The 12,751-nt window shown below is 41.2% G+C and overlaps 1 pseudogene; it reads left to right on the forward strand.

The window, feature by feature from the left end:
* Positions 1–5,239: 5,239 nt before the first annotated feature.
* On the forward strand, positions 5,240–5,554 carry LOC103120145 (large ribosomal subunit protein eL36-like; annotated as a pseudogene).
* Positions 5,555–12,751: the final 7,197 nt, after the last annotated feature.

The raw sequence follows: 12,751 nt of genomic DNA on the forward strand, positions 1-12,751 counted from the left end.
ATGCCAGGTCACATCATTGGTTTCGTGGGGGTGCGTTGTAGTCATGCCATCTTGTGGGCGATATCAGAGAACAGGGGTCCAAATGGATTTCCGGGGATTTCATTTGAGCAGATGCTTTTTCATGTGAAGACTTGACAGCTGTAATTCACTTACTTGTGAAGCAAAACTTGTAGCAGATTAGAAGTTTACTATAATTGATAATGCCATTATAACTGGAAGTCCTAGGAAGGCTAGGAAGGATCGTCAGTTTCCCCAATAAATGAGTACTCACGGGATGCACCACGAGAAGGTCGATCCAATGCATCCCTCTGGAGAAGTGAGTCTCTGGGACACATTGGTGGTCATCTGCCTAGGAAAGTTAGGATGAAATCATAGTAGCATCTGCAACTTGGTGACCCAAAGTTGGTAAGATATAAAGCAGGACAAAATGATTAATGAACAGAAACCAAAAAGTAGGAATAGAGCAGATGAAAATAGAGATCTTAGGGTGGAAAGAATTGAGGAAGTATATTTTAGGTATATTTCAAGGGGCCTATCACGTTAGTCATTTTTGCTTAAGTTTGATAGCTAACATGCAGGTGGACTAAAAATATTGTCTTGCAAGACGGTGTCGGAGTTGAGAATATGGCTAGAAAGCTGGATTAGGGTAGAGAGATATAGTAATTAAAAAATAAAAGACTTCAGGGCACAGCTTGGCCTGGGTATTATATTGTGGCACAGAGGTATGGAATGTTATTATTTAGGTACAGCTAGAGAGGCGGTGGCACAGAGATAAAGATTAGTCATTATGGCTGTAGAGGAGTCTTTTAAACTAAGTTTACTGGAGCTCAGCTACATGTGTTCAGTCTCTACTGTAAGAGACAGTATGATGTGTCCTGGGGAGCAGAGCAGGCACCAAGAGGGTAGAAAAAAAGATAGCAGCAGGAAAAGAAACCAACTTCTGCCAGGCTTGCACTTCAGTTGGTCAGCCTGACTTCAGCCATATGCTAATTATGTTCCTCAGCCTTATGATAATTATGTCCCAATCATGTGCAGTGTCAAAACAGAGAGTAAATCTCTCTCTCTCTCTCTCTCTCTATATATATATATATATATATATATATATGAAATATGATTAACTGTGGGGGCCAGGTGGTGGCACATCTGGTTAAGCACTCATATTACAGTGTTCAAGGATTCAGGTTCAAGCCCCTAGTACCCACCTGTAAGGGGAAAGATTCACAGGTGTTGAAGCAGTGCTGTAGGTATCTCCCTGTCTCTTTTCCATTCTATCTTCCTCTCTCCTTTCAGTTTCTCTGTCTCTATCCAATAATAATAATAGTAATAATATAATAATAAATATATATATTTATTTAACTTTTACCCCAGGCATCTGATCTAGGACCCATATCTATTCATATTTAGTACAGGAGCCGGTGTAAACTCTGAGTCCCTGTTGCACTCCATGGTCACAGCTGGGAACATTCTAGGCTGCACTCATTTCAGGACCAGTCTTCCTTGAGTGGCAGAGTAAGATGACCCAGCCTCCCTTTGCAGTCCCTACCATTGCTGCTTTATAGTGAGGGCAAGGTCTTGGAGAGGTCCACAAGAGGCCTTATGATGATGTTTCTGATGGAAGTGACCAGTGATGGTGGAGAGAGGGGTCTATCAGAGGTCTAGGTCCACTGTATCTATGTGGGAATCCAAGGATTCCCTGACTAGGGCCCCAGATGATGGGATGGCCTGGTATTGACCAAAAATGTCATCATTAAGTGAACAGTCTCTTGCTCTTATCCAGCTTTTGCAGTCCTTTCTTTATCTTATGAGCTTAGATTTTCTTCCAGTTTCCCAGTTGTTAAAGTGTTGAGTGTTATTTGTTGTATACCTTTTTTTTCTTTTTATTGTCACCAGAGTTATTACTGGAACTTGGTGCCTGAATGACGAATCCGCTGTTCTTGGTGGTTTTTCTTTCCTTCCTTTCTCTCTCTCTTTCTTTCTTTTTCTTTTTCTATTTATAGGACAGAGAGAATTTGAGAAGGGAGAAGGAGGTAGAGAAGGAGACAGGGAGATACAGTATTTGCTTCATTGCCCATGAAGCTTCTCCTGCAAGTGAGGAGCAGGGGCTGGAACCCAGGTCCCTAAGCATGCTAATGTTTCCACTTAACCAGGTGCACACATATTTTATTTATTCACAAGTTTATAGAAATTTGGGCTGCTTCCTCTGTATGACTATGGAGAATAATGCTACAGTGGGGGCCAGGTGGCATCAATTCATTCATTCACAGAACCTTCAAAAAGTAGTGTTCATTCTCAGAATTTTGGGCTGTTGCTTGCTTATTCCAAGCAGAAAAACTGAGCTTCAAATTAACACATTCAAATTTGGGAAACTATATTATTTAACCCAGTCTGTGTAGGGATTGAACCTGGAATCTTAAAGCCTTAGGCATGGGAGTCTGCATAACCATTGTGCTAGTCTCCTCTGCCCTTTAATAAAAAGATTTATTAATGAGAAAGAGAAACGGGGGAAGCCAGACATTATTCTGGCACATGTGGTAATGAGGATCAAACTCAGTACGTCATGTCTGAAGGTCCAGTATCTATCCATTGTGCCACCTCCCCACCCTGGTATTCTATTTTTAAATTTCTAAAGTTGAAAACTAGGGACAGGGCTGGGAGAAATAAAAATTAAAAAAACCCTAAATCTTAAAAAAAGAATATTTGAATTCTGGGGGCTAGGAGATAGCTCATTCCAGGTGGTGAAATACCTGATTGAACATACATGTTACCATGCCTGGGTTCAAGTTTCTGGTCCCCACCTGGCCCCCTTCAAGTTATTTTTTTATGTTATTATCCTGATAGGAAGTAGCTATCTGAACATTAAGAGACAGACTATGTTGTTTCTAAGCTCACAGAACCTGCCAACACTGAGAGATTTCTGCTTGGGTCTGTAGGAGGACTGTTTCTTTCTTTCTTTCTTTCTTTCTTTCTTTCTTTCTTTCTTTCTTTGTTTGGTTGCCATGGATTTTTGTGCCTGTGTGATTTCACTGTTCACGATAAACTCTCCCTCCCCCCTTTTCAATAACAGATTAAGGGGAGTGAGGAATGGGAAGAGAGAGAGAAGGAAAGAGAGAAACACAGATATATAGAAAATAAAAAATAAAAGACTGCATGGGCTTTAGCAAATTGGAAGTTTATTATATTGTGAGTTATTTAGGTACAGCAAAATAGGCAAAGACCAGCTAGTTGTGATGGCAGGGAGCCATAAGTCTTTAAGCTAGTTATCAGAGCTTGGCTATAGGTATTCAGGTTCCAGGGGAAGTGGCATGGCGGGTCCAGGGAGAAGTAAAGCAGGCAAAGGCAGCAGAAAGAGAGAGCAATTTCCTCCAGAGACTCGCTTAAATAACTTCCTGTATACCCACAATCCCTTGTGGGTTTGCCCAAGTCTGTTATGTGCTGGTTAGGCTGATGGCAGCATATGTAAATTACATTTGTGTCCCAACAAGGAGTGACAGCACAGCACCACTCCACAGCTTGTGAAGCTTCCCCTGTGTGTGGTGTTCCTATATGGTGTCTGGGGCTTTGAACCCGGGTTCTTACATATAGAAAAGTGTGTGATCTTCTGGATGAGCTACCTCCTGGCCCCACAAGGATTATTAAAAAATATAAATAAATCTAATTTTTGACAAGAAGGCTCAAAATATTAGAGAAAGAAGTGTCTCTTCAACAGATGATGTTGGGAAAATTGGGTTGAAACATGCAGAATAATGAGGCTGAACCATGTCATCTCACTACAAACATATGTAAACTTCAAATGGACAAAGAATTTGAATGTTAAACCAGAAACCATAAAATAGAGGAAAACATTGGCAAAACTCTTTGATCTAAGTTTTAAAGGTGTCTTCAATAACTCAAATCCATTTGAACGAAAAACAAAACTAAAAACAAGCCAATGGGACTTTTACAAAATATTTATTTATTTATTTATTTATTTATTATTTAGTCCCTTTTGTTGCCCTTGTTGTTTTATTGTTGTAGTTATCACTGATGTTGTCATTGTTGGATAGGACAGAGAGAAATGGAGGAGGGGAGGACAGAGAGATGGAGAGAAAGACACCTGCAGACCTGCTTCACCACCTGTGAAGCGACTCCCCTATAGGTGGGGAGCTGGGGGCTTGAACCAGGATCCTTATGCCAGTCCTTGCACTTTGTGCCACCTGTGCTTAACCCGTTGTGCTACAGCCTGACTCCCAGATTGAAAAGCTTCTACACAATAAAAGAAACCATTACCCAAATAGAGAGATTCCTTAAAGAGTGGGAGATCTTCCTATGCCATATATCAGACAAAAGGTTAATAACCAAAATATATAAAGAATTCACCAAATTCAGCAGCAACAACAAAACAAACAAACAAACAAACCCATCCAAAAGTGGGGAGAAGATATAGATAGAATATTCACACACACAAAAAAATTCACCAAAGAAGAGATCCAAAGGACCAACAGACATATGAAAAAAAAAAAAAAGCTCAGTCACTGATTCATCAGAGAAATTCAAATAAAGACAACACTGAGATACCATTTCACTCCTGTGAGAATATCATACATCAGAAAAAAACTGTAACAACAAATGTTGGAGAGGTTGTGGTGATAAAGGAACCCTCCTGTACTACTGGTGGAAATGTAAATTGGTCCAACCCATGTGCAGAACAGTCTGGAGAACTCTCAGGAGGGTAGAAATGGACTCAATGTATGACCTGGTAATTCATCTCCTGGGAATAGATCTTAAGGAAACAAACACACCTATCCAAAGAGATCTATGTATATCTATGTTCATAGCAGCACAATTTGTAATAGCCTAAACTTGGAAGCAACCTAGATGTCCAACAACAGATGAGTGGCTGAGCAAGTTGTGGTACAATAGATTACTACTCAGCTGTTAAGAATTATTAAGTCTGGGAGTTGGGTGGCAGTTCAGCAGGTTAAGCGCAGGTGGACGCAAAGGGCAAGGACCAGTATAAGGATCCTGATTTGAGCCCCTGGCTTCCCACCTGCAGGGAAGTTGCTTCACAAGTGTTAAAGCAGGTCTGCAGGCATCTATCTTTCTCTCCCCCATTCTGTCTTCCCCTCCTCTATTTCTCTCTGTCCTATCCAACAATGATGATAACAATAAAACAAGGGCAACAAAAGGGAATAAATAAATAAATAAATATTAAAAAATGATTAAATCCTTCCACCTTAGCAGCTGGAGCAGAGCAGCAGCCATGGCCATGTGCTATTCCATGTCCTTCGGCCTCAATCAGGGCCACAAAGTTACTAAGAACATCTGCAAGCCAAGGCACAGCCTCCACAGGAGGGGCCTCACCAAGCACACCAAGTTCATGGGGGACATGATCCAGGAGGTGTGCTGCTTTGCCACCTAGGAGGGTGGCACCATGGAGCTGCTCAAAGTCTCCAAGGACAAGCAGGGGCTCAAGATCATCAAGAAGGGGTTGGGGAGCCACATCCATGCCAAGAGGAAGTGGGAGGAGCTGAGAAACATGCAGGCCACCATGAGGAAGGCGGCAGCGGAGGACTGAGCAACCCCCCACCCCTAAATAAAAAAAAGATGATGAATTCACCTTTTTCACTTCATCTTGGATGAATCTAGAAGGAATCATGTTAAGTGAGATAAGCTGTAAAGAGAAGGATGAATTTGGGTTGCTGTCACTCATAGGCAGAACTTAAGAAACAAAAACAGAAAGGAGAAAGACAAAGTAAAACTTGGACTGGTGGTGTTTTGTATCAAAACAAAGAACCCTGAGGAAGAAGTGTAGGAAGGAGGCTGTGGGAAAGGAACTTTCAGGTCCTGGTACATAATGAGAGACCTAATTTGGAAGTGATCTATCTTGGTGAGATAAGAAATTGTGGCTATGTGACAACAACTATACTGTAAATCATTAACCTCTCAATAAAAATAAAGAAAAAAAAGAAATGATAATTATGGGGTACGAAGGTGATACATATAGTAACAATATTGCAATATATAAATAGATTGAATCAATACATCTTACACATCAAATTTACACAATATTACATATCAATTAATATCTATATTAATAATTCTGATCTTTATTTTCATTTATTTTATGAGAAAAAGAAAACAAGAGAAACCATAGCACTCTGGTTAATTACTTAGTGTGATCATGGGAAAATATAGTCAATTATTAGCAAACCCTTTGTAATTTTTGTGTTGTTTTAATCTACTCACTAACCCAAGAAATAAAAATAATTTTTTTGAACTAGGAATACCAAAGGAGACCACCTGGGACCGAAATGAGTCCCATAATGAGGACTGGAATGACTACAGGAACCCACCAGGACACCGGTGAGTGCATACACATGTGGCTGGTAACAGAGAGGAACCTAGGGAGAGATTAAGTGGCTAGTAACAGTCCGGCAGTTTGTCAGTTGAGACACCACCTCCAGTCTGCTCCACCAACAAGGGGACAGCTATGGGGAGGAGAGGACTCCCCGGAGACTCACCAAGTGCAACCCTGAGTTTCCATTGCTACTGCCCTCAGAGTCTGGAGTGGCAGCAGGGAGGGACACCAGGGGACAGAGATCTAACTAGGAAACTCAGGGGAAGACCTATACCTTGGTGGCATAGCTGTGGGGCTGTGAAAGTCTCTTTGTATAACCACTGGAGTATCTCTGCCACACCCTGCTTTATCTCTTGGACAGGAGTCAGTGATTAAGCTAAGAAGCCTATTTGTAATTTAAAAGCCATCAGGCTCCCATAGCCTACAGGGAAGAAAAAGAAAAAGAGGCTTTTAAACCACTGTGCTCCAACTCAGGGATTAAAATACTATTGAAACAACTGTTAACTTCCACCACTGTGAAGCCTTTAATTATCTTATTTAGACACAAGTAAATCCAGTCAATAGTGATCAGTAATTTAAAAAGTACTGAGAGAGGGAACTCATAACATAATATAAAAAATGGTTAGACCAACAAGAAGAAATAATGGAGAAACAAACCAGGACAAGAGTCAAGCTAAAAGCCCCCCAAAGGGTGAAGCACAAAATAACGAGTTCAACATCCAAACACTAGCTAAGGAAATAATCACAGGAGTGAGTAAAGAGTTTAAAAGAATTGCAATCAGAATGAGACTCTGGAAGAAAACACTAATTATCTCAAGGTTATTAGAGAGCTGAAAGCTGAAATAGCTGAGCTAAGAACACAAATGAACAAGCTAAAACAGAGTGATAGCTTGGTAGAGCATAGGGGAGCTCTCCCATCCTTGGATGGAGGTCTGGATAGACACCCCACTGGTTAGTCTCTCATAGAGGTGAGCCAAGAGGGAAAAAGTCTCCCAGATTAAGCTTGCCTTGTTAGTCTCTCAAGCCCACAGAAACCCCTATACTTCCCTCCATTAACTACAGGCCACATGGCCGCCTACTTTAAGATTCACTTACTCGAAGTCACCTTACCTTCTGATCACAGAAGTACACACCTTATCACACACTCCTAGCGGTGCCCTTTGATGTCCTCAATTTGCATCAAACCTTGCTTATCTTCTAGCTATCTTGCCTTAACTGGTTCAACCCCTCTCCTCCCCTCAAACACCTTTGGGTAATTAAATGCCTGCATCAGGAGACTAATTATCTTGACCTTTATGTATCTGCATCAATTCTTGTTATACCAGCCCCCTACCATAAGGGCAAGCTGATCTTTAAGAAATCTGTAATTTCTGACATATTTCAATAATAATTCCCTTTGTTTGGTTTTCTATTTAACTCATGTCCATCTGCTAATAAACGAGATCTGAGCATGCTGTAACTCTCTCCGGTGTCTTTTACTTCGTGTAGTCCTCTTGTGCAAGTGAGAAAGAACCGGTCCGTTACCTTTCCCCTGGAGATCACCCCACCAGAGACCCTGACAAAACAGTATCAGAACAGGGTAACAAAATAGATGAACTCCAGAAAGCAGTAGAGGGCAGAGAGAATAGAATCAATGAGGCTGAAGACAGAATTAGCAAGGTTGAGGATGAGTTAGAGACAACTAAAAAAGAAGTAAGAGATCTCAAAAAGAGATTAAGAGATGCTGAAAACAACAACAGAGGCCTATTCGATGCCTTCAAAAGGAACAATATACACATTATTGGCTTACCAGAGGAAGAAAGAGAGGGAGAGGAAGAAAGCATTCTTCAGGCCATAATAGTTGAAAACTTCTCTAGTCTAGACAACATCAAAGACATAAAGATTCAAGAAGCCCAGAGGGTCCCAAACAGAATTAACCCAGACTTAAAGACACCAAGACACATCATATTTAGAATGGAAAGGAATAAGGATAAAGAAAGGATCCTGAAGGCTGCAAGAGAAAAACAAAGAGTCACCTACAGAGGAAAACCCATAAGATTAGCAGTAGACTTCTCCACACAAGCACTGCAGGCTAGAAGAGAATGGCAAGATATTTCTCTGGTCTTGGATATTCTCTATAAGTTCAAACTCATGTTTGCTTGGGAAAATAAATGAGAAGTTGTAGGGACAGGATGGTGGATTACCTGGTAGAGTGCACATGTTACCATGTTTAAGGACCCAGGTTCAAGACTCTGGTTCCCACCTGTGAGGGCTGGGTAGGGGGAAGCTTCACCAGTAGTGGAGCAATGCTGCAGGTATCTCTCCTTCTTCCTTTCTTTCTGTCCCTTGGCCTTATTAAGTAAAGGTTGTTGGGAACAGTGGAACCGTGAAAGCACTGAGCCCCAGTGATAATCCCGGTGGAAAAAAAAACAGTTGTATTATTTTCATTCTTTAGGACAGTAGTAGAAACCAGAGGCAGTGACATTTAGTTGCTCTTGCTCTGCTCCTTGACTTAAAGCTCTAGGTATGGTGATTTCACTTTCTTCCTTATCTTGGATAGAGCCTAACATGATTAGGTGAGATAAGTCAGGAAGAGAAGGATGAATATGGGATGATCTGATTCATAGATAGAAGTTGCAAAATACTACCTTGACTATAACCTGCTTTCCCTGGGCAGATGACCTCATCAATGTGTCCTGGAACCCCGCCTCCCCAGAGTCCTGCCACACTAGAGAAAGGTAGAGACAGGCTGGTAGAATGGATTGACCTGCAAACACTCAGCAGAGAAGCAATTACAGAAGCCAGAACTCCCAACTTCTGTTCCCCATAAAGATTTCTGGTCCATATTCCCAGAGGTATAAAGAATGGGGAAGCTTCCAGTGGAGGGGATTGGAAATGGCACACTGGTAGTGGGAGTTGTGTGAATTGTGCCCCTTTTATCCTACAATCTGTCTATTAGTATTAAATCACTACCACTACTACTACTATTAATAATAATAATAATAATAATAATAAATAGAAGCTGAAAAATAAGAAAACACAAAATAGAACTTGAACTGGGTTTGGTATATTGCACCAAAGTAAAAGACTCTGAGGGTGGGGGGTTCAGGTCCTGGAACATGATGGCAGAGGAGGACCTAGAGGGGGTTGATTGTTATGTGGAAAACTGAGAAAACTACTATATTTTATTGCTTACTGTAGACCATTAATCCCCCAATTAAAAAAAAGTTCTAGGTGATTAATGTTTTGTGTTACGTGTATGACTAAGCTTTGACATTTTGAAGCTAGCAAATTTTAAAGAGGACTTCAGGACCATTAGATCAAACATTCATCAACATCTTCCCATTATGAATGCAAGTCAGTTGTGAAAGCAACATAATAAAACAAGCCATGTGCTCTTTATTTATTTGTTTATTTATTTAAAACTTTTCTTATATTTTATAGGACAGAAAGGAATTGAGGAGGGTAGAGAGGAAGAGAAAAAAGAGATACCTGCAGCACTGCATCACTCACTGCTTGTAAAATTTACCCTCTGCAGGTGGGGATCTGGGGCTTGAACCTGGGTCCCTAAACATTGTAACACGTATGCTTTACCAAATGCACCTCTGCCTGGCCCCCAACACATGTGTTTTTTTAAATAATAGATACTCAAGATATGCAATAGAAATGCAAGCATCGGGAGTGCAGCGGGTTAAGCATAGGTGGCGCAAAGCCCAAGGACTGGTGTAAGGATCCCGGTTCGAGGCCCTGGCTCCCCACCTGCAGGGGAGTCGCTTCACAGGTGGTGAAGCAGGTCTGCAGGTGTCTATCTTTCTCTCTGTCTTCCCTTCCTCTCTCCATTTCTCTCTGTCCTATTCAACCATGATGACAACAATAATAATTACAACAATAAAACAGCAAGGGCAACAAAAGGGAATAAATAAATAAATAAATATTAAAAAAAGAAATGCAAACATCTTTTGAGTCCAACACAAATAACAGTCAACACATCTGACTACTTGTCTTGGGTTTGCTATGTATTATTTTCCTTGGGAGTGTCTCAGAAAAGATGGCAACCACTTTAGATTGTCCATATAGCAGACCAAGGTTTACTCATGCGTAGTAATTGCTGGAGCACGTGAAATGCCTGCACCTGTAGTGGAAGTCATTTTTATTTATTTTTCACTTTTATTTAAACATTTTTTAAAACTTTATTTATCTTATAGGACAGAGAGAAATTGAGAGGGAAAGGGAACGGAGAGGGGGGAGAGACAGAGAAATTTCTGCAGCCCTGCTTCACCTCTTGTGAAGCTTTCTCCCTGCAGGTGGGGACCAGGGGCTTGAATCCAGGACCTTGGGCCTGCTAACAGATGTACTTAACCAGAGGCACTGCCACCAAGCTCCTGGAAACCATTTTTTAAAAAAAGATCTATTTAACACACACACACACACACACACACACACACACACACACACACACACACACACACACACACACAGAGAGAGAGAGAGAGCTAGAGAGTGAGAGAGAGAGCAAGAGAGACAAAGAGAGGGAGAGAGAGAGAGAGAGAGAGAGAGAGAATATCATACCATGACTCTGGCACATGTGATGCCAAGGATTGAAATTGGGACTTCAGGCTTGAGAGTTCAATGCTTTATCCACTGTGCCACCTCCATGGCTGCCATGAAAGTCACTTACTATAATGGAGGGGAAAGGCAATAGTGCTACATGTGAGCCCTTAACCCCTAATGTCCTATTCACCACTCTCCCTGCCATATGCATCTATTCTCAGGGCTTAATGTTACTGTATGTATTTTCTATTATGTACATTATGAATCAGCCTACCTTGTTTAGTTTACACACATAATTATGTCTGGCATTCTCATAAGTACTGTTTGAACAGTAAGATTACTTTTAGAAATTCTGCTTTCTAGGGGCTGGAGAGAGAGCTCATTGAGTAGGTCATGTGCCTTGCCATGTGTGTGATCAAGGTTGGAGCCCCAGCACCATTTGGGGGATACTAGGGCACTGGAGAAAGCTCTGATGTGTGCTGCCTCTGTCTCTCTCTATTACCTTCTTTCTGTCAGAATGAGAATTGGGACTCAAAGCAGTGAAATCACATATGTTTAAGGTTCTGAACACACACACACACACACACTTTTTTAATATTTATTTTATTTATTCCCTTTTGTTGCCCTTGTTGTTTTATTGTTGTAGTTATTATTGTTATCTCGTTGTTGGATAGGACAGAGAGAAATGGAGAAAGGAGGGGGAAGGAAGAGAGGGAAAGAAAGACAGACACCTGTAGACCTGCTTCACCACTTGTGAAGTGACTCTCCTGCAGGTGGGGAGCCAGGGCTCGAACCGGGATCCTTACACTGGTCCTTGCGCTTTGTGCCACCTGCGCTTTCCCCCGCTGCGCTACAGCCCGACTCCCACACAAACACAATTTTAAGAAAGCATGGGAGTCAGGTGGTGGCCCACCTAATAGAGTGCATACAGCACCATATGCAAGACCCCACATTTGAGGCCCTAGTTCCCACCTGTAGGAGGTATGCTTCACAACTAGTAAAGTAATGTTGCAGGTCTCTCTCTCCCACCCCTTTCCCTCTTTCCTCACAGTTTCTTTCTGTCTCTATCCTAAAAAGAAAGATAGTAAAGAGAAAGCAAAATAAAAATGGCTGTCTGGAGCAACAGATTCATTGTGCAAGCACTGTGTCCCAATAATAAGGTGGTCAGTGATTAAAAAAAAAAAGAAAAGGATATTGGCCTAGGAAGTAATGCAATGGATAAAGTGTTGGACTTCCAAAAATGAGACCCTGAGTTTAATCCCTGGAATTGTGTGTGCATGAATGAAGCTTTGATTCTCTCTTATTCCTCTTCTTTCTCATAAATAAATAACAAATCCTTTAAAATAATTTTTAAAATATGTGGAAAAGGCTGTCTTACTTCTCAGTAGTAGGTATGCATCATATTGATAAGATCTTTAAAAATGGTACTTAACAAAATAAAGGAGGATGTTGGGTGGTAGAGTAGCGGGTTAAGCGCATGGTGCAAAGCGCAAGGATTGGTGTAAGGATCTTGGTTCAAGCCCCTGGCTCCCCATCCGCAAGGGGGTTGCTTGACAAGCGGTGAAGCAGGTCTGCAGGTGTCTATCTTTCTCTCCCCCTCTGTCTTCCCCTCCTCTCTTGATTTCTTTTTGTCCTACCCAACAACAATAACAGCAATAATAATAACTACAACAACGATAAAGCAACAAGGGCAACAAAAGGGAAAAAATGGCCTCCAGGTATAGTGGAATCATGGTGCAGGCACCAAGCCCCAGTAATAATCCTGGAAGCAAAAAAATTAAATTAAATTAAATTAAACAACAAAAAAAATAAAGGTAAATACAAGACAGCTAAAAATGCCCAAAAGAAGGAATGAAAGGAAGAAAAGGAGGGAAACAGGTCAGA

Source organism: Erinaceus europaeus, chromosome 5, assembly GCF_950295315.1.
Source record: "Erinaceus europaeus chromosome 5, mEriEur2.1, whole genome shotgun sequence".
Classification (NCBI taxonomy): domain Eukaryota; kingdom Metazoa; phylum Chordata; class Mammalia; order Eulipotyphla; family Erinaceidae; genus Erinaceus; species Erinaceus europaeus.